The sequence below is a fragment of the Rhincodon typus genome, chromosome 3 (assembly GCF_021869965.1).
Source record: "Rhincodon typus isolate 14 chromosome 3, sRhiTyp1.1, whole genome shotgun sequence".
Classification (NCBI taxonomy): domain Eukaryota; kingdom Metazoa; phylum Chordata; class Chondrichthyes; order Orectolobiformes; family Rhincodontidae; genus Rhincodon; species Rhincodon typus.
Window position 1 is genome coordinate 83647272 of NC_063334.1, and position 19677 is coordinate 83666948.

General features: G+C 35.1%; 1 long non-coding RNA gene across 2 annotated transcripts in view; it reads right to left on the reverse strand.

The window, feature by feature from the left end:
• Window positions 1–222: 222 nt before the first annotated feature.
• LOC125482776 overlaps window positions 223–19677 on the reverse strand; it is a 25850-nt gene continuing 6395 nt past the window's right edge. For both annotated transcript variants that reach the window (XR_007261747.1, XR_007261748.1), the window contains exons 2-3: window positions 9376–9464; window positions 223–499 (exon numbers count right to left, since the gene is read on the reverse strand). This is a non-coding gene — a long non-coding RNA (uncharacterized LOC125482776). The remainder of the gene's footprint in view (window positions 500–9375; window positions 9465–19677) is intronic.

Below are 19677 nucleotides of genomic sequence, written 5' to 3' on the forward strand. Positions count from 1 at the left end.
TGTTTGACATTTGCTGATGGAATTATGAAAGTATTTCCTTGATAACTAAATATAAAAACGTATGTGTCAATGATTTGGGTAAAACTCAAATTAGGCAGAATCTTTCATCATTAAAGATGCTATTAGCAATTCAATAAGAATAATCAGTAACATAATATTCACAAATACCTAACATCAGCAAAGTAAGTGATTTTTTTTTATTAAATCAACTATAAGCAGAAATTATTTTCACACTGAGGAATTTTATTTTGTTATTTTCAAATTTTACATGATACTGATCCAACCAAATACATTCTGCACATCATTGTTTTTAAAGCAAATGAGTCCATTTAATTTACGTGAGTGTACCTAGCATAATCCAGACCTGTTGGCAGACTTTATTAATTTGCAACTCTGTTGCATGTGGTTGCGTCTTGCTCTACTTGAAACTGCGTGATGGTTTGGAGTACCGCGCCACTGCACTCTTGGGAAGGCTGGAGAAACCATTGATTGCATTGCCCTGCAAAAAAATCGAAAAGAGCTTCAAATTGGATTATAAATTATAAATAACTTATCTGAGATATGTAAGTTATAGAATGTTTATTCTTCTAAGATTAGAAGGGGTAAGAGATATTAGATTGGGGGTATTAATTGGAAGACTTTGATTCTATGAAGTTGACTGAAGGCAGTGACCAATAGTGTCCGTAAATCCTAGAGAGCTTGTTGGTTTTCCCTCTTTTTATTTTCTATCAGTATTATTCATTAATACAGGCTAGCAAGAGGTCAATCTAATAAACAGAAGGTCAACACATGCACCATCAGTGTATAGACATTTGTAGAGCAATAAAGTCATAAAAAAAATGTAACCCTGAGGGTGGGTGTCTTGAAAAGGGGAAAATTTATAGCAAACAAAGGTTTCTTTCTGTGCCCATTGAACCCACACAGTCAGTATCACAGAAATTGCTTCAGCCAATTCTATCCTTCCACAAGAAAATACCACAACAATGTAATACATTAGAATTGACTTTTAAAGTGAAACTTCACCTACTACGAGTTGTTTACAACAATAATGTATATTTTTATGTTATAATAAATTATAAAGTTTTCAGACTGGTATTGTTTTAAATGAATGTGCTAAACTAACTTTTGTTGAAATGAGAACTTAAACATAATTAGGTGAGCAACCTTAAAGCAACTAAACTTAAACTTGTTATTGATCATTCTTTTTAATGGTGACTATCATTAAAGTGTAAATTCTTATTTTAAGCCATCATGTTTCATCATGTCTAGCAAAAATATTGTCTAATTTATTTTCACAGTCTGGTAACTTCTATTAGTCTACCACAGCGATCTCCAGAAGCATAAGGGGAACAACTAGAAAGTAGTAAACTCTTGTTACATTGAATTTTTCTGGACAGATGGTAATGATTTCAGATTTTAGTGATTAACCTTTTGAGGGCTTCAGTTATATTTTTACACTGTATAAAATATAACAAGATAACAACATGCAAATATATTCAATAAATATATGATAAAAAAGAAATGTTCTGTGGTACAAGACATTTGTTTTGGTGTCTTCAAATAGTCAACATTAAAAATGCACAGAAGGATTTTAAGAGAATAGGGCATATTATTGAAAATAAATAAATTATTTGAAAAGGCTGTAAGAGAGCTGAAGCACTGGAAAATAAATGAATATAGTTGCACTATCACATGGTTATATTTGAAATCTGTTTCAAATCAAAATGGCTTTGAATTTGGAATAAAAACTTCATCAATGTCATCTAAGTAAATGTTTTAAGGTAATTCTTTTTCTGATTTTAGTAGCTAAAATTAAGATCTGATGTGTATTTTGTTAATTCTCTCAACCTGTGAGAAAACAAGGGTTTTATGTAAAAAAGAATGTAGAAAATAGCAGGAACTAATCTAATCTGAATTTTACACGATACTGAAAACACAAATATGTTATAAAACACTTTTTTATGGTCATCCAAATTTCAGATGAGATAAATTGTCATGAAATTTCTCCTGGATTTTTTTTGAAAATGTTATGTCTAAGAACAATATGTTTCAAAATATGTGATGGGTTCAATCAATTTTACATCAGGCTTTCTGTCTAGATGCCAGCTCTGTGTGTTCTCCGTTATTGATGCATTAGGATTCACAACGAAGAATTAATGATTTTGACATCATTACCTTGAACTGATGGAGTGATCGGGTGCGGTTGATTATAAGGATATTTTATTGTAATGTATGTGATATGTTCATCAAAGGCATTAATGATCCAAAGCTAATAGGTCTGTTGTATTTTGTTTACTACTCCACGTACAGTGATCTATGAACAGAACTTAAAGTCTAGTATTGAATTGTTTATCTTTCAGCATACTTAGCCAACCAATACATCTGCCTTTTTTCTGTTGACTCTGAATATTATCCTAATTTAGTATGTAAATAACTCAGTACCTAGTTTTTTTTTGTAATGCACTTCCTTATATGAGAGATTTATGCATGTTCAACAAATGAATCAATCTTCTCTTGCTTCTGACATTAAATTTCCATGTATTTTAAAAATATTTTCCGGCTTCTCTTCTTTTGGGGTTTCCTGGGCCACACCTCAATGCAGCCAAAAGTCTAGCAGGGTCCATAAACCCCTGCAAGTGTCACTTGAGCTGGTCACAAAATAGCCTGTGAAAATGACCAAGGGCTTCTGCTTCTAATTTCCCTGTTTCTCATTGATGGGTGGGCACTACACAGCCTCTGATTGTCCATTCTTCACATAAATGAGGTTGAGATTGGAAGCTCAGTAAATTGAGGATTCAGATTGTTATTAGTGACTATATTGTACTGTATGTTGATACTCCAAGTGTTACATGACCATAACACTTCGATTCACAGACTTGTCATTGTGGTATTGCTTAAATCTGTACAGATGTATTGCTTGTGCCTTGCTAGTTAACTTCAGTGAATTATTGTTGCTGTGATCTCTGACACTTCTTTTGTACTAAGATTTGTGTAATTGTCACGTGTATCATTGAAATCACCTTTAAATATCATATGCTTGCCAGCTTTAAACTACATCTTTCCTGTTCTTTCTTCCTTGATGTGACATGCACAATTTTTTTTCATAATTACCAGTGACATATGGTCTATGTTTGGTTCAGCAAACTATTGAATAATCCTAGAACAGACTAGTGAACTGATCATGCAGACTGAATTACATGAAACTCTTGCTTTGATTCTTCAAGCAGAGTCGCACACATGTGCATCTTGTGTCACACCTGTAAGCAATAGATAAAATCACTTGCTGCTATTAACTGACAGTTGTGCTGCATTTTTCCAAGCCAGTCCTGAAATGTTGGTGTTTAGTCCAGTTTATGTTCAAAAGAACTGACCCACATCACACAGCTTAGGCCTAGTCGTGAATGGCCTTAATTGATAGAACAGCATACTTTGTTACGAACCAAGCCTGGCATGTCAGTCACTGTTACAGCTTACAGATAGTTGACCTTAAGACTGGAAACTGTATTTTACAACAAGCAGTTTATTTGAGTGAGAAAGGCATTTAATTATCTGGAATAGTTAATCACAAATGAAGACTGTTCCTATGAATCTGAATTGTTACCATTCAGGTGACAACTAGTCATCCTTTAAAAGAGTGGTATGGTTCTATTTCAGCATTTTTGCTGTCTGTCAGTTAAATGGTTGAAAACTACAGTGCACCAAATTTAAAAATAACCTTTTTTTATTTCAAAATTGATGCAAATACACTAATAGATTGAGACCTGCCATCTTGTGAGTACTGATGTATGAACACTGGTAGTTAATGGCAGTGTCTGTCTCTACCAGCCTGCTTTGCCTCACCTACATGTAAACATTTCAGTTGAGAAAAAATAGCACTCACCAACTGCTACTGGGCAAAATGCTAATCTACTTTCCAATATCAGCTATAGTCTTTAAACTTTCTAAAATTGCACTTCCTTTTAAATAAAGATTTATGTTGTTCCTTTACCATTCTCTTTTTAATTAAATGAAGTTGCACCTTTTCTTCTAGGAGTGTCCAGGCTCTTCCTGTGCTATAGAATTAATGCACAGACTGACATGTTTTTAAAATTGCAGTTGAATCCATATAAACACATAACTAGTTTGCCTGTAAATGTTACACTTGCATCAGGATTATGCTTGGATCAGGATTTCTGTAAACCACAGATAAAAGTAGTCAATTTGCTAATCTTTGTGCCACAGCCCATTTAATCATTCATTTGGTAATTCACCATAAACAAAACAGAAAACAGTTAACAAAATCCTTTGTTTTACACAAAAGTAATTAGACTTTGAGAATGTGCTTCTGTCTCTGGATGAAACTTGACAATGGATTGACCAAATTTCATGTGCAGTACATTAAAAGCAGATAACTACAGGACATTGTATGCTTGGATCAGGATTTTGTAATTCACAGCTATTCTTGGATCAAGAATTCGACACAATGAGACTGAATAGGATGTGGTTTGTCAAATTGGAATTCTTTACTTATGATGCAGTTCTGCTTAAATAAGGTACTTGGAGTCAACTGTAAAACAAATTATTCATACAAAAGGTTCCAGTATCAAATGATCTGTGTGATCTTGTGAGACAGGTGGACTGAAATTGTGTGGACCTCAGTGGTCTCTCTCTCTCCACAACACTCTATATACCGTTGCAGAATTTCAGCTCCAAGAATGCCACAGGAGCAATTTGGTATTATACAATGACACTGTTCACGAAGTATGTTGTTATAGTTTGGATTAGCTTGTGTTCAGTCCTTGTGACAAGAAGCTCCTCCATTTTGTGTATCCTGAATTAACCTTATGGTTATGCCATCTTTCAAGACCATTTCAATTTTGGGGAGTTTGTTGTCCTATTTTTCAATAGCTTTTGGATTTTCACGTCACCAATATTGAACTAATTTTATGAATGTGTTTATCTGAGTATCAACATATTATTTAAATATGAATATTTCTCACTAAACAGAATTTTAGGTTTTTAGATTTGCTGTCTTTTACTAAAAATGTATATTTTAGATAAGCTACAAGTAAAGATATGATTCTTTTTATTAAAAAGTCACTGCTTGTCACCTGTATGTTATCAATCTGTTAATATTATGGCCTCATAGATGAGTTGATTCATATTCAAAACACAAAAAGTAACCATTTAATTGGAAAGGGATTTTCTCTATGAAATTTTAGCATTACACACAAGCTACAGCTGTTAATTGTAATTTTTTTACACCCATTCTAGGTACAGAACGACATGAACTAACTTCTTGGAAGAGTTTTAACTCTATTTTCAAGTATTTTACCCAAGCTTTAGAGGCACAGAACACTGAAGCAAAATCTAAGTCAACAGTGACAACAAGAAGCTCCCATCGAAAGAAAAGTGAAGAATTATGAAGCAAAATGTCATACTTCTGTTTTATTTTTGCGCTGGCAGTACCTCAGTCCCTCATTAGATTGTTTTCTTCTTGGAGCAAAGGGTCATGGTGTATACATCTGAATAGCATTTTGCATTATTTCTAGATGAGCGCAACTGTCAAAGCAATATGGGTCTGCCGGTTGTGTTTCCTGTGGTCCCGAGCTCAGATTTGGTGCCACCGATTGGTGTGCAGATCGAGAGTGACAGCAGTTCTGCACAGTGCAACACAGAGCGGCTCTAATTGCCCTGACACAGCCCTGCGTTAAGCTAATGCCATGGGGCTACTAGCTTCCCCTATGTCCTAACGCCTGCCAACTATTCTTCATTAAAAAGACAGCCTTTCTTTTGTCGCCCTATATACAGCAGCTTTTAAAATAGGCGAGAATCACAGTCAGTCAACAATTTCCTTTCACATACTCAAGTCTTGTCATAATTTTCAAGGGACTTCAAATGCATTTAAGTCGCTAAAGATGACAGTTGTTTTTGGTGATGCCAGCTGTCACTTTTTGTAACTGCTTAAAAAATAGCTTTGTATTATTGTATTATATGTTTGTTTTACAAGATAAACCGACAGTACTTTTTAAAGCTGGAGGATGTTTAAAGATACGTTGAGTAAATTTGATTCATTGTAAATTTCTGTCTGTTGGCCAACAAACTATAGCCATCTTTTTTTTAAAAAAAATATTAGATAAAGACATTAATCAGAAGGTATGTACCCAATATGTGATATGATCAATATATGTGTGCTAATCCCCAGAAATGACCAGCTGAGTTTTTAAAACCAGATTGAAGATTGGGCAGTACAATAATGGTGCCATCATAACATTGTTTTCTTAGAGCATTTAAAAACACATAACAAATAGTTGAAAGATCCCGGCAAATATTTTCTTTCTACGATGTTTGAACTTTTATAATGTCTTTTTTTTAGTTAGTTACTAAACAATTTATTTTAAAAGCACTTAACCTTTTTAATTCAAAATATATATTAGTTTCTTGAACTCATAAATGTGCATTGCTATCCTTGTTTTAAATAATATTTCATTGTCCATTTTAAATACGTCTCACTTTTGTAACAATTAGAAAGCAATTTTAATTCCTCAAATATCACAATAATTGTGAAATTACTATGAAAGGAAGTGACACTCAAATTGCAAAATACCAGAAAAATGTTAATGTTAATATTAGTTAGGTCCTGCTCGATCATCCTATGTGGAAGTTCATTTTACAGATTTACAGTTAGCTTGTTATTACTCAAGAGAAGTGATTCATTGGCTATGGAGTAGCTTGGGGATTCTGCTAAAATCTAGGACACAGGAATGGTAAAATTTGAGTAATGTGAAGTATGTTTTAGGACATGCTTTCAAAAATCCTTAGAGTAATTACTCATTATATTGTTTAATCATTAGTAAATTGGGACTTTTGTCATGCTTTAGAACATGACCTAATACAAAACAAAGAGTAGATTATTTAGAATATTCAAATTCCTGTTATTGCATAGACATAAATCAGAAGGACCACTAAAACGCTACACAAGAATTAAAATCTGTGCCTTTGATTTAATATTTACCAATATAAAGTTTGAGAAATACGAATTTGTGCAAAGCAGCATACAAAATGATTAATTCAAGTGATTTGTTCGAGTTTATAATGCGCCAGTACTCTGAATGGCTGGAAAGCTCGATTAGGTTATGTGAATAGGCAAAAGGGCCCAGGGGAAGCTTGTGGTCTCTCCTTTTGCGCATGTACAGCTCAGTCCCACAGAAGCAGGATAGGTGGTTTCCAGCTGGAGGTTTGATTGGAGTTTAAAGTCATTTGACATTTCCAGCACTTTCTGCAAAATGACACTGGTCCCTGCAGAACGTGTGCTTTATCACGCCATTCTTTAGATGTGCATAGAGTTTAAGTGTGAAAATTGCAAAATGAACTATGCTAACCCCAAATCGAGCATTTTAATTGACGGTGTTGACTCATCAATATATCTCCAAATATAACAAAAAAAGCTTCATTTTTTTTGTTATTTATTAGTCCAGGAAATGCAGGAATGGTCAATAAAATTTTTAGATTTAAATTGATTTGCATTCTAATCATCAAGGCGAAACTGAGAGAAAATTGTAACCTGTAATATAACCTTTAGCCAAATACTTTGTAAGACTTGATTTTTTTTTAAAGCAATGAAGGATGTAATAGTTACATTTTAAAAATCCGCTTCACTGTCGGGCCCCTTTCATATTGAGCGCTAAACGTTGCGCTTCTATTTGTAATCGCAAATGTAATTAGTCAGATTTTGAAATATTACAGGCTTACTTTTGAAAACTATCATAAATGAAAGAAATCACCTCGACACGCTGAAGGCTGAGGATGACTGACAGCTCTAAGTGAATAGGAGCTTTCCATGCAATTGTGAACCAGGGCAATGGGGGGAAATGTAAAGGAAAATGAATTTTCAAACCAAAAAAGCTTTAAAGCGGAGCTGTGATTTTTATTTGTGATAGTTTTGAAATCCATCTTATGAAACTGAGGCACTGAAATGAAAAGTTGCATTCTTCGTCGCAAAACTCAAACTCTGCATTTTATCAAGCTGTATCGATGACACAGATTTTAAAGCATTTTACTTTCCAATGACAATGTTTAAACAAGCTGAATCCTAATAAAGGTTTATTCTCCCTTTAGTTTCAGTGTCTTTGATGTCAGTGATGTTCATGTATTTTAAAAAAAAACTTTCGATCAGAAAACTGAGTAATTGGTTGATGTGAGACATGGCTCAATTCTTGAATAGAACATTCGAAATCATGGAAACTAAGAGGACAATACTCCTAAGATAACAAGTAAGAGTGAACACTATATATAACCACTTCAAGTGGTTAGTATCACTGCAGAATAATAATTATTTTCGTTTCTAACAAAGATATACCCTGAAATTCAAAGTGTGCTTGAAATCATAATCCTTTCAACAAAATCCCGAAACATTTTAACAATGATAAGGTGTGATTTTCCTTAATCCTCAAAAGGAACAACTAGGAAAGTGGCTTAGGAAAGTGAGTAAGTCTTCGGAGTTGAGACTTTTGCTGAATCTTGGTTTGGTAAGTTGGTTGGGATAATTCATATTGTCAGGTTATTTCCTGAGTCTGAGCAAAGTTAGTCATCTTGGATAGCAGACAGGATGCCAATATTCACACAAGTGTTGAAAAGAGCGGCTTCTTAATTTTGCCTTCAAATTAGTGACCTTTCGAGTCTTTGTGACATCCAGTAAACTAACCAGGCCCATCGTATGGCATACTTCACATGGAGGGAGATTGAGTCTGGAAGATGGAAGCAGAAGTAAGATCACCTGGACATTCAGTTATCTGAGCTCAGGATGAAAGGGGTTTGGCACTTTTACAGAGCATCATCAGATGGGATCATTGAAACGGAAGTTCATTCCACTCAATTATTTCTTAACGCCCAGCGTCTGGATTGTTTTTTTTTTCAAAACTTGTAATCCCTCTAGTCTTTTTTTGTTGCTACTGGGAACAAAGACTTGGAGTCCTTTCTTCGTTTTACCCTGGATAAAGAGGAAAATATCATTTTGGTTCCCTTTATCTTTTGCAGTGCCAGAAGTGTTCCCTTCGTTTCCATGAAATGTTAAAGTTGAACCATTGGAAATTGAGCCAAAATTAATATTTACTTCGAAGTGTATTAGATTTTAGGTTTCATATTCTTTGAAAGTGGTGACTTTGAAGGAATAAAGTATAGACTTAATATGTCCATAGATGAAAGATGATAAAATCACTTTCTCGTATTCAACACTGGGAAGAGCTAGTTGCTTTTGGTGGTCAGAATTTAATGGTCGTGTTTTTGTCCAGAATTCCTGGTTTTGCCTTAAATACAAGTAATGTTCTAAACATCTATAAATAACATAAACTTTCAATTTTGAAGTATACTCGAGTATCTCGCCCACTTATTTCCTACCAGTATAACGAGTCAGATGGAATGGACAAGCTTTTTCGCTTTTCTGGACTTGACACGCCCAAGGAAAACTGGGTTATCCACATGTGAACCTGAATCAAATTCCAGAATTAGTTTAACGAGCTTTGTTTCGTGACATAATCTCACAAGTACTACAAGCTTTTAATTGATAAGGGTGAATATAAAGAAAATATACTGTACACAAATGCTTAAACATTTGGATTTAAGCAGGGGGTCAGTTTTTGACGCAGCCTTGCAACACTTAATGGGAAATGGGAGCATCCATCGAGAGCAAATATAAGTCTTGACGTTTTTAATAGGTCTATAAAAGATGTCCACGTTACTTTCTCTATACCCGAAATTAAGCACTGATTATTGCAGGAAACAGTTTAGGATTAATTCCATCGCCCACAGATCTCTAACAGTATAACAGGCCTCAAGATTGGAGAAGCTTTGACCCTTATCAATATGCAATGACCTATGGGCCTGAAGCAGTATGTCAGAGTTCAATCACCTATATAAATATGAATTAATTTATAGCTAACAGTTTTTAGCTATATTTTCCACATTACTTTATGTATGATTTGGAATACATGCATGAGTGGTCTGCCCCTCTAAAAATGCTCTGAAAAGCTTGTATTTCCAGTCAATACTATTATGAAATTCCATTGTGTAATAATTTTAACTCATCCTGTCATGATGCATGGAGCAGCCTGGTGAAATCTGGTAGGCATCATGTCCGCTCTGTTAGAGTAAAATTACTGTCAATAACGGAAGATAGCAACATTTTTTAAAGTGTTCTAAATAATAAATATGCTCGCTAAACCTGCAAAGGACAGGTTGCATTTCGTTCTGTTGCTCTACTGTAGACATCTGCTGAACTGTTCTCAGGTGTTCATTTCTTTACCACAAAAAAGACCCAGATAAAACACATTGTGACCCCAAAATTGACACAGAAAGAAACGTCCTCTTTGGAATCTTTAACCCTGTACTAACAAAGCAAAACAAATAACTAACGGCTAATATAAATGAACTTCTTGAATGATATCGGATTAACAAATTGTGCAGCACACTTTGAAATTCAGATTACATCCATATACAGCGTTCAGTTTATGAATAATGTTCGAGTAATAAATTGTATGTTATTCGTTACTTTGAACATCAATAAGGTATGATCCATAGGTCCATATCACTTGTTGAAAGTTGTTAAGGATTGAAAGTTTCTTTGTGATAGTTAAGGAAAATTCAAAATGAATTTGTGTTAGTTCTGTGCCACCTTTAATAAGGAGAATAATAAAAGATGGTAGCGCTCGTGTCTTGTGCTGGTGAAAAATCCCCGACGTGAATATTATCAAGGTTATTATTACATGGTGAACAGATTGTAGATGGAGCTTTCTTTTTGGAAGAACACTGATGAACCCGCTCCAATAAACAATCGGAACAGTTAAAACACACAAAAATATAGATTAATGCTCAACGAATTGATTGACAGGCGCTACTGAAGCGCACACTAGAAGTTCTGGTAGATCTTCCAATACCAATTACCCCATACGTCTGACTGCTACTAACATTAACTTGTGATTTTAGCATAGGTTTAGAGGCAAAAGCTTCACCTTTAAGATTCAACCTTTTTGGATGCTAGCACTCTTCATGTTTGTGAGTTTATTCACTAGATCAGTGACAGCTCTTTATTTGCATAATTATATGCTATAGTCTGAAGTGAAAACTAACCTCCAAATTTCATGGGTCACCAAGCTGCAACAATCAATGTTTTATCACGTATGCTAAGGAAAATCTAAGAAGCTCTATAAAGTTTCTTGGGGATTTGTTTTTTTTTCTGTCTCGGAGAGAAAAAAAGAATATGTGTGTCTCTTCAAGAGATGTAGAAACCTTTACATCGCTTCTTAGTAACTGAAATCTATTAGTCGATAATAATAGAGATTAAAATGTACGTGGGGATTTCAGTTCTTTTGCTATTACTTCAAAGTAGTTCCGTAAAATACGATTCGTAGAATAAAATAGCAGTTCTAACCAGATGCAATCTGTTTACATGTGTCATTTCGTACAAACCAATGTGATGATTAATCTTAACTACATATGCACTTTATAATGAAATAGCTGTATAATTATTACACCAGGCTCATGTCCATATTTATTTTCGAATCAATCTCAGAATGTTATTTATATAACAATTTTAACAGTATATTCGTTTACCACCATGTTTAACTATTTATAAAACTACGAAATTATTAATTGATATTGACTATATACTTCGTTTAATGTTTCAATTTTAGATGAATAATTTCTTTCCATATGCTCCCTATTGAGTACATCTCCCTACAATCGTTCCTATTGTTTTCTTTTACAACTCTGAAAGAATTCTCTTTTTAAATAGAGAAAATGTTAAAACATATCATTTTAGATATGCAACGTTTTTTTAAAAAAAAGTCTGTATCAATTTTTAAACTTGCTTGTTTCTGATCCACGACTGAAAATGTATGCTGTGTCTTTTCAAATTAATAAGATGTGGCATTACAAAAGTAAAGTACAAAACATTGTTTGTAATAATTATGAATTAGCCAAACTTTATTCCCCACCCCATCTCTAAACATCATCGCTATTAGTTCTTAAAATAAAACTATTATAACTACATATTACGAGCACTGACTTTCCGTATTTTGACCCTTTCAAATCGTTTGCCAGAGTTCGTCTACGTTATTTCTGGTTTGGTATCAGTTTATTGATAGTCTTTCTTTACACCCACGCCAAGTAGCTGTGCGCCTCTCTGGTACACGGTTTTGAGGTGTCACTGAACTTCTGTATTTTTAACTCCCATTTATTTCAAACTTAATTTGGATCTGAGCTCAAATTTTAACTTTTTGGCGACATTTCAGAATAGCTCAGCAGGATATTTGTCCTGAAATTGATCAACAGCTCAAATGCCCTCTTTCCGTTTGGGCCACCCTGATCAACCTTATTCCGCGGTGAATATTTGATCAACAGCTGTTCTCAGTCTTATTGACATATCAGCAGCCGACTAATTTAGGTTCGTTTTAAAAAGGGCTACGCCTGTTGTATGTTGTATATGGAAAAGATCCTGAAATGTACTGTACTGTATCAAAATACCCGCTTGTATGGAAAATATATTGTCAATATTAAACTATTTCAAAAAACCGGTTGATTGCCCTACTTTAATAGGGCAAATCTGTTTAGAACCTTGATATTGCTAACATTTATATTGGGAAAACTCACATTCGTACACAGGGTACTGCGCAATGTTGGATAGAAATGTTCCTGTAATGCATTTATTTGGTTCTGAGGAAATCTTAGTCATTATAGAATGTAACATTGCAGTATTAGCCAAAGGGCATCTGTTGGTTATTTGCTGCTATGCAGGTGCACCTGTCTCCTAAAAAAATGTTTTCTGCAAACTAGCGTTCTCTGTCCTCTCCTCCGCCCACATCCCGTCTTATCTTTCCTAGAATTCATGTGTTTGCTCTTCTTTTGCACGACTGAAGGCCAGACTTGCTTCATAACACCACTACTACCTTCTTTCTTTCCATAAGCCGGCTCAGCTCCCATCTAAGTGAGAAGTTTTTGTCTCGGTGCCAGTACTCAGACATATCTGCACAGCTTCTAGTTTGTTACGACTGTACTGAATCTGTTTTCAGGTCGGTTTTCCCGCGCGCTCAAAGCAGAGTAAAAGTTCCACGAGGCATTTGATTTGCTCTGCACGAACTTGTTAATTCTATTAAATAGATTGAAACATTAACAAATCGTTAAAGTAGATTTCGAAGAATCACAAATGCCAGTAATAATGGTTTTAATGTCGAGCGTTTTCCAACCTGGTTTCTTGCTAAATTCTCGCAAAATAAGTTGCATTCGCTCTTATGTTTAGAGTATTTCACACCAAACTTACAAATACAATGAAAATGATCCAACGATCGTCTCCTCCAGGGTCAAGGTTGATGTCAACTCAACTCATTCCAACTTCCGTCAAATAGTTCTGGATCTACTCATTGATTTCCTGCGGACTACTGGGCCTGAACTTTCAAACTAGAATTAAATAAATCGACGTCTTGTTCAACTCACAGTGGCCCCTGAATAAAACATAAGTTAAACACCCACGAGTCCATATAATTTTGGTGCACAGGTGCTATTGTCCACAAAGAACTAATCTTGAAACTCAACTACTGGGGATCTTTTTTTTGAAAAGCAACTTTATCAGAGGTACACGACGACTGCACAAAAAGACCTCTGAGTGCTTTTGTACTCGTTATGAGCGTTGGAAATTTAATGCGAAAACAATGGAAGGCGATGAAGATTCAGAACTACGTAGTTCAATAAGGTTTCATTCGACTCTTGTACCTCATTGTTCATGAACTCGGTTACTTGCATCCATATTATTAATCAATGGATTTACTTTACTAAGCTCCAGCGCATTTGAAGTGGACATTACTTGTAGAAACACAATTGAATGCAATTTTAAGTTTTCCCTTATGATTGTCATCTCTGCTTATGTGCATTGTTTTAGTTATACAGCCGACATCAGCTTATAGAGACATTCCACAGTGAGTGCACTTACTCAAATATTTAGAGCGATGATCAAGGTATCAAGTAATGATTTAAGAAAAATACCTTGAAACATTTAACATTAGACGAAATATAGATGCTATAGGTGAGTAAAGCACCAAATTGCACTCTCTACATTTGTATGTGCTGAAATTACAGAAAGTGATTCAATTATTATATGTGAGAGCGATCTCTAGTCCTAGGGTATCTTGCTTCGCATGGACATTTCGTGCGCCAAGTTTTTGTCGTTTTCAATAGACAAGTTGAAATAAATCAATTTCTACAGTGCAGAAATGGGTATATTATCTGTACTTATATTAGCTGCGCTATTTGCTATTTGTTCCATCCATTGCATTTGGCTATTTATTTGTCTGTTATATTACAGAATTTATACAGAACATAACCTGTGAAATATAAATTGTATTGCACTCGTAAAAAATGTGCAAACCGCAAAGTGTTGCTACAACTAATTAGTGTGGTTTAAATCAAAGTTAACACGTTAATACATCCTCACATGCAAATGAACGAATGTAAAAGAAGGGGATTTGGAAGTGAAATTCTAAAACATAACTGAGAACACTGATGCAATATATTATTTGAGCAGAAATTGTCATCACAAGCAGTTTGCGTCTATCTAAAAAGTAAATGGCGGCATTTAATTTTTTTTAAAATCTGTTGTTAGTTCTCGAAAACAGAAAACCTTGGGGTGATGGAGCGTGGAAATATTAACAAGTACAACACGAGATGTGCATGTTTTGAATTAGTGATGAATGCTCGTCAAACAATATTCAGTTATTGCGATCTCAGGCACTGAGTGTTGGATGAGTAGCACCATGGACAGCGCATTGCATGAATTCGGCAGTTTTCGCAGATCTCTTGGCAAATAAGAGAGAGGCGGGGGGGCGGGGTGGGGGAGAGGAGATGGGAACAAGGTCTTTACATCCTTGCACTGATAAGGAGGGACCGAAGCAAGTAATATTTTCAATTCCTAAACTTTATTAACTATCTAAAGTTTAATATGTACTGTACAGCATAATTTATAACATGTTCTTCACATACATTCATACTTTAACAGAGTATTTCGCCACATTCTACCCTTTTGCCTTGGTTGTATTTGTAGCTCTCACGAGTTTTAGCCTTATTTTTACTATCATTTCTGTTTCTTTTATTCTGTTTATTTTATTTGTTTTAAGTAGTCTGATTCTGCGACACCTCTCACTTCTCATCCCTCCTCATCGCCTGTCCCCTTTGTTTCCATTCTCTCCGTTTGCCTTCGTCATTATTGCAGTCCATTGTATTTTACTCCCCTGGACTACTCTATATCGCCTGCGTGGTGTACATTTCTTCTTTTTGATTTCATTTCCTTTCTTGGGCGTTCAGTCTTCGCTGTATTTTCCAAAACAATCGCAACCAAGCGCTTTATTGCTGTTGGCAACTTCTCCCATTCAGATACCATCAAAATCTTTGAACTGAAAATATGTATCACAATTGCGAGAGTATTATTGGAGATTATTATACAAAGTTTTAAAATTAAACTTTGCTGCCAGTGAACTTGCTTCATCCAAAAATGAATTACACCTGGAATTTGTGAGCAGATTTTCTTTTGGGCAGGAAATGTTTGATGGGAGTTTCAGCTTCCCGACAGCTTGTTAATTAAAGCCCCCTGGAGATGAGCCTCTGGAGCCACCGTCCGTATCAAGCCCATGCTAAATATCCACATCTTGACAGCAACCCAACAAGATTCAGTCACAAAATAAAAATAAAATAGAAAATATCTAATGTGTTCCCCTTTGCCTGTTTCTCCTCTTACATTCCAATTGCTACCTAGATTCTTCAAAACTGCCCAAATTCCTCCATCACTTAAAACCTATGTAGAAAATACGATTGGCAATCTTCAGCCCCTTCTGGTTGTTTTCTTTCATTTCCCGAGCGTCAGTCACTTGCTTTCAAACATAAAATGCAAACATGTTATTGCGCTTTGCTTTCCCGAAAAACAAAATACTCATAATTATCCTTGCCTATGTTTTAAAATCATGCAAATTGAAGATTCTAACATATTGCATAGCATCCTACCTTAATTTTCAGTAATACAGTTATATAGTGACCTGTTGAATTGCGTTTGTTATAATTTCATATCAGTCTTGAAGTGAATTCATTATTTAAACTGGAAATTGGTCACAATGTTTGAAACATTTACATCTTACACAGTGAACAGATCAGTATTTTACTCCTGGTCCTAAAAAAATTAAGTCCTGAGCACTGAGATAACATTTCACCGGCTTTAGGAGTTTTAAGCATTGATTTATATTTAATTTTTCAACAAGTACTGTTGTTCTGTTTATTTCCTCGGTGATTTGCTACTTCAAATACCAAAGTTCCTTTCTTCTATTAGCTTCACATCTTGCTTCACAGACTTTGACTAGAGACAGCCTTGTCATCTTCCCACTGAACCTGGTTAAACCCTTTTCACCTGGCCACTTTTCCTCTTGCAACCCTTCAAAGTCATCCCTAAATAGCTCTAGTTCTGAGTAGACCATTTGTCAACGTCAAAGATGGACTTGCTTCTATTTAGTGAAGGCAAACTACCCAGTATATGGTGATGCTATACAAAGAGAAGCTTCCATGATACTTTCGTGAAAATCAATACCATATGTCAAATCTTTACCAAGCATATGACCCGCGTTCAAAACCAATGAATTTATGAAAAACAAAACTTAATAAATTAATTGCGATTTATAAATTGGTCAAACTGAAAGCGTCACATCAACATCTATATTATAATAACTAAATAATTAATTTACCTCGCACTACTCTACAGTAAAAAAAACAAACTATGTGTTATTTTCATGCTAATATTATCTCGTCAGTAAAGTACATATCTAGCATGGAATAGGCCGAAATAGTTAACATGTTGTTGTCTAATAATCATGTTTCACAACGGTTGTTATCTATTCTCTGATTTCAATAAAACATTGGAACAGGCTGGATTTCAATAACTGATAACATCAATCTTAAGATGTTATAGTTTCATCTCAAACAGAAAATCCACGTTTAAATTGGAAGGCAAATTCTCCTCATAAACAGAACACTAATTTTAGCGTTCCTAATGCTGCCCGGAATAACATTATTCTTATAGCGGTTAACTTAATAATGCCTATTAATTGCACCTTTACCTAATTTAAACTCTGATTAGTAATTATAAGACTTGAGCAAACGCCGCTGCATTCGGATGACTTGAGAATTCACCACAAACATTCGTTGTTAATTTTGTTATGATATTATACTATATAAATTCTGAATAAATCGGTCAGAACAGAAGTTTTTCCAAACTTCTTCCAAACTCTTTTCCGACTCAGTGCTTTTACAAAATACCCCACGTCTATTTAGTTCAGTTCTGCGCAGTGATCAACAGAGCGAGCCATTTAGTTTTGGACATATCTCATCAAATCTATAGTTTAACCATTGACATAATATCAACTAATTTTGCGCGGGAGAAAGGAAGTAACAGAAGTAATATTTTTACATCGCTAAATTTTTAAAATGAAGATTTGATGCATTTATTTAAGGATGATAATCGTGTTCACATCGTTCGCACTCTGGCAAAAGAAATAAAGGAGATTGTCATTCACTTCCACGTTGGATTAGAAATCTATATTGAATTAATGGGTCTCGTCAATTTTTTTGCTAATATTAATTAGGGTATCTGATATGTGTTATATACAAAAATTATAACCAACAATAATTTTAGCGCTTAGCGTTCTTAACAGGATATTTAACAGTCCAATAAATCAAATTAACCCTGTGTTTGCTTTGCTGACCAGAGAGTTGGCAGTTGCTGTGAGAGGAAGGCCTGGTGTGCAGGTGTGCACTGGCCGTAGTTGAGGCTGCACTTCGCGGCTGCCGAGCTGTGACATTTGCAAACGCGACTCCACTACTCTGACTGCTCTGCCCGCACTTTACTGCGGGTTTCAGTGCCATCTAGTTACAACGCAACTGCTGCCGTTCTGTTTTGTTTTCGGTTCCCTGCATCTAACGAGGGGTAGAATTCGAAATGGAACTCAAAATTGCCACACAAAAAAAAAAACAGCGCGCTTAAAGTATGTGGTGTTAACATATTCTGTTGCCAGTCATAAATGTTTGTACAAAATAACGGGTGATACCTTTTGAATTTAAACATAATATTTGACAAATGGATTCGATTATTTCGCACAAAATACCTATTTACATTATCAAGCGCAATGAAACAGCTTGATCGAAACAGTTTGAAAGTTAGATTGATTGCTAATTCATTGAAACAGTACAAGTCGCCCGTTTCTGCCACAACTGAATTACAAATGATACAAGCAGGGATCTACAACTGCTACATGTAAATTGTAGCATACCTATATTGAACTTTTACTTCAAAATTCCGACTAATCTGTTTTAATAACAATGTATTTGATTGAATGTGTGCAAAAATGAAACAGTTTCTCCCTCCACTGCGTATATATTCAAACTATTGGTTAAAAGCCCCTAACGTGGATGTTGGTCATTTTTTTCTGACCCTCGAATATGATTTAAATTTACTTCAAACTAAATCTCGTTCCCATTTATTTGCTTGTTCCTTTTTATATTGAAGTGAACATCCGACGCGAAAAGACTAATTCTGCGATCTTTATTCAAAGCTTCGTTTGATATTACAAATCGAATTTTCCTGCCAGATCGATAAACACAATTAGTTCCTGCAAACCCCCTGGCAAATCACTTTTGCCAAACTCTGATGCATTTCTGTACGGGAAGCTACTTCCATGTTTATCAATTGCAGGCAAATATTGTATTTAGCGCTCGATTGGGCAGCGTTAGTTGACTTTTAGTCGAAAAAGTTCTAGTGCAATTAAAAATATACTGAGCTCATGGTTAAACGCTCAATAAATAAACATGCAGATCTCAAACAGGCTTTTGCCACAATGTTGCTATCTAGTAAGTTGCAGGTTGCTTGAGATATGAATTGGACAGTTGGACCGGGAAATGTTCAGAAGGTGAAAATGATCTGTTTTATATATAGCGGTATTATTTCAATAGCATTCTATGCTCATGATTTATATGCAAGTGTGTTTATTGTTTAAGATAGTTTTAACCATTGTGAGGCAGGTGGGACAATAATGTTTCAAATGCCTACAGCCGCGGATTTTCTTTAGTACAAAATCTAATACAGCTAAACAAAAATTGGGCCACAACACTAATACGTTCTGATTCACATCAACTGTGAATTTGTTTGCGGGTGGGAGGGGGAGAGCAAACGCGATATAATGAACTGGGCTGTGTTTGTATTAAAATCGAAAACATCTGGATAATTGAACGTATGCGTGAAAGTGTTTAAAATAAATCTTAAAGCATGAGACAGTGTTTCCATCTACTCCTGCGGCTAATGGTGTGCTTGCGAATTACAGCGCCATCTAGCCCACACGATCCGAAACTACATCGCAACACCAGGGGACGCGGGAACAATCCCTGAAGATCACAGCACGGCAGGCACATTTAGACAAACAATCTACAACCATGGAAATACTACACGAAGAATCATCAGTGGATGCACAAGGACAAACATTCTTATAAAATGTTTAAATAAATATATTTCAAAGAATCAACCATGAATATCTAACTATGTAACACACTTTGATGTTAAGGCGCCCAGCCTGGTATCTATCTATCTATCTATCTATCTATCTATCTATCTATCTATCTATCTATCTA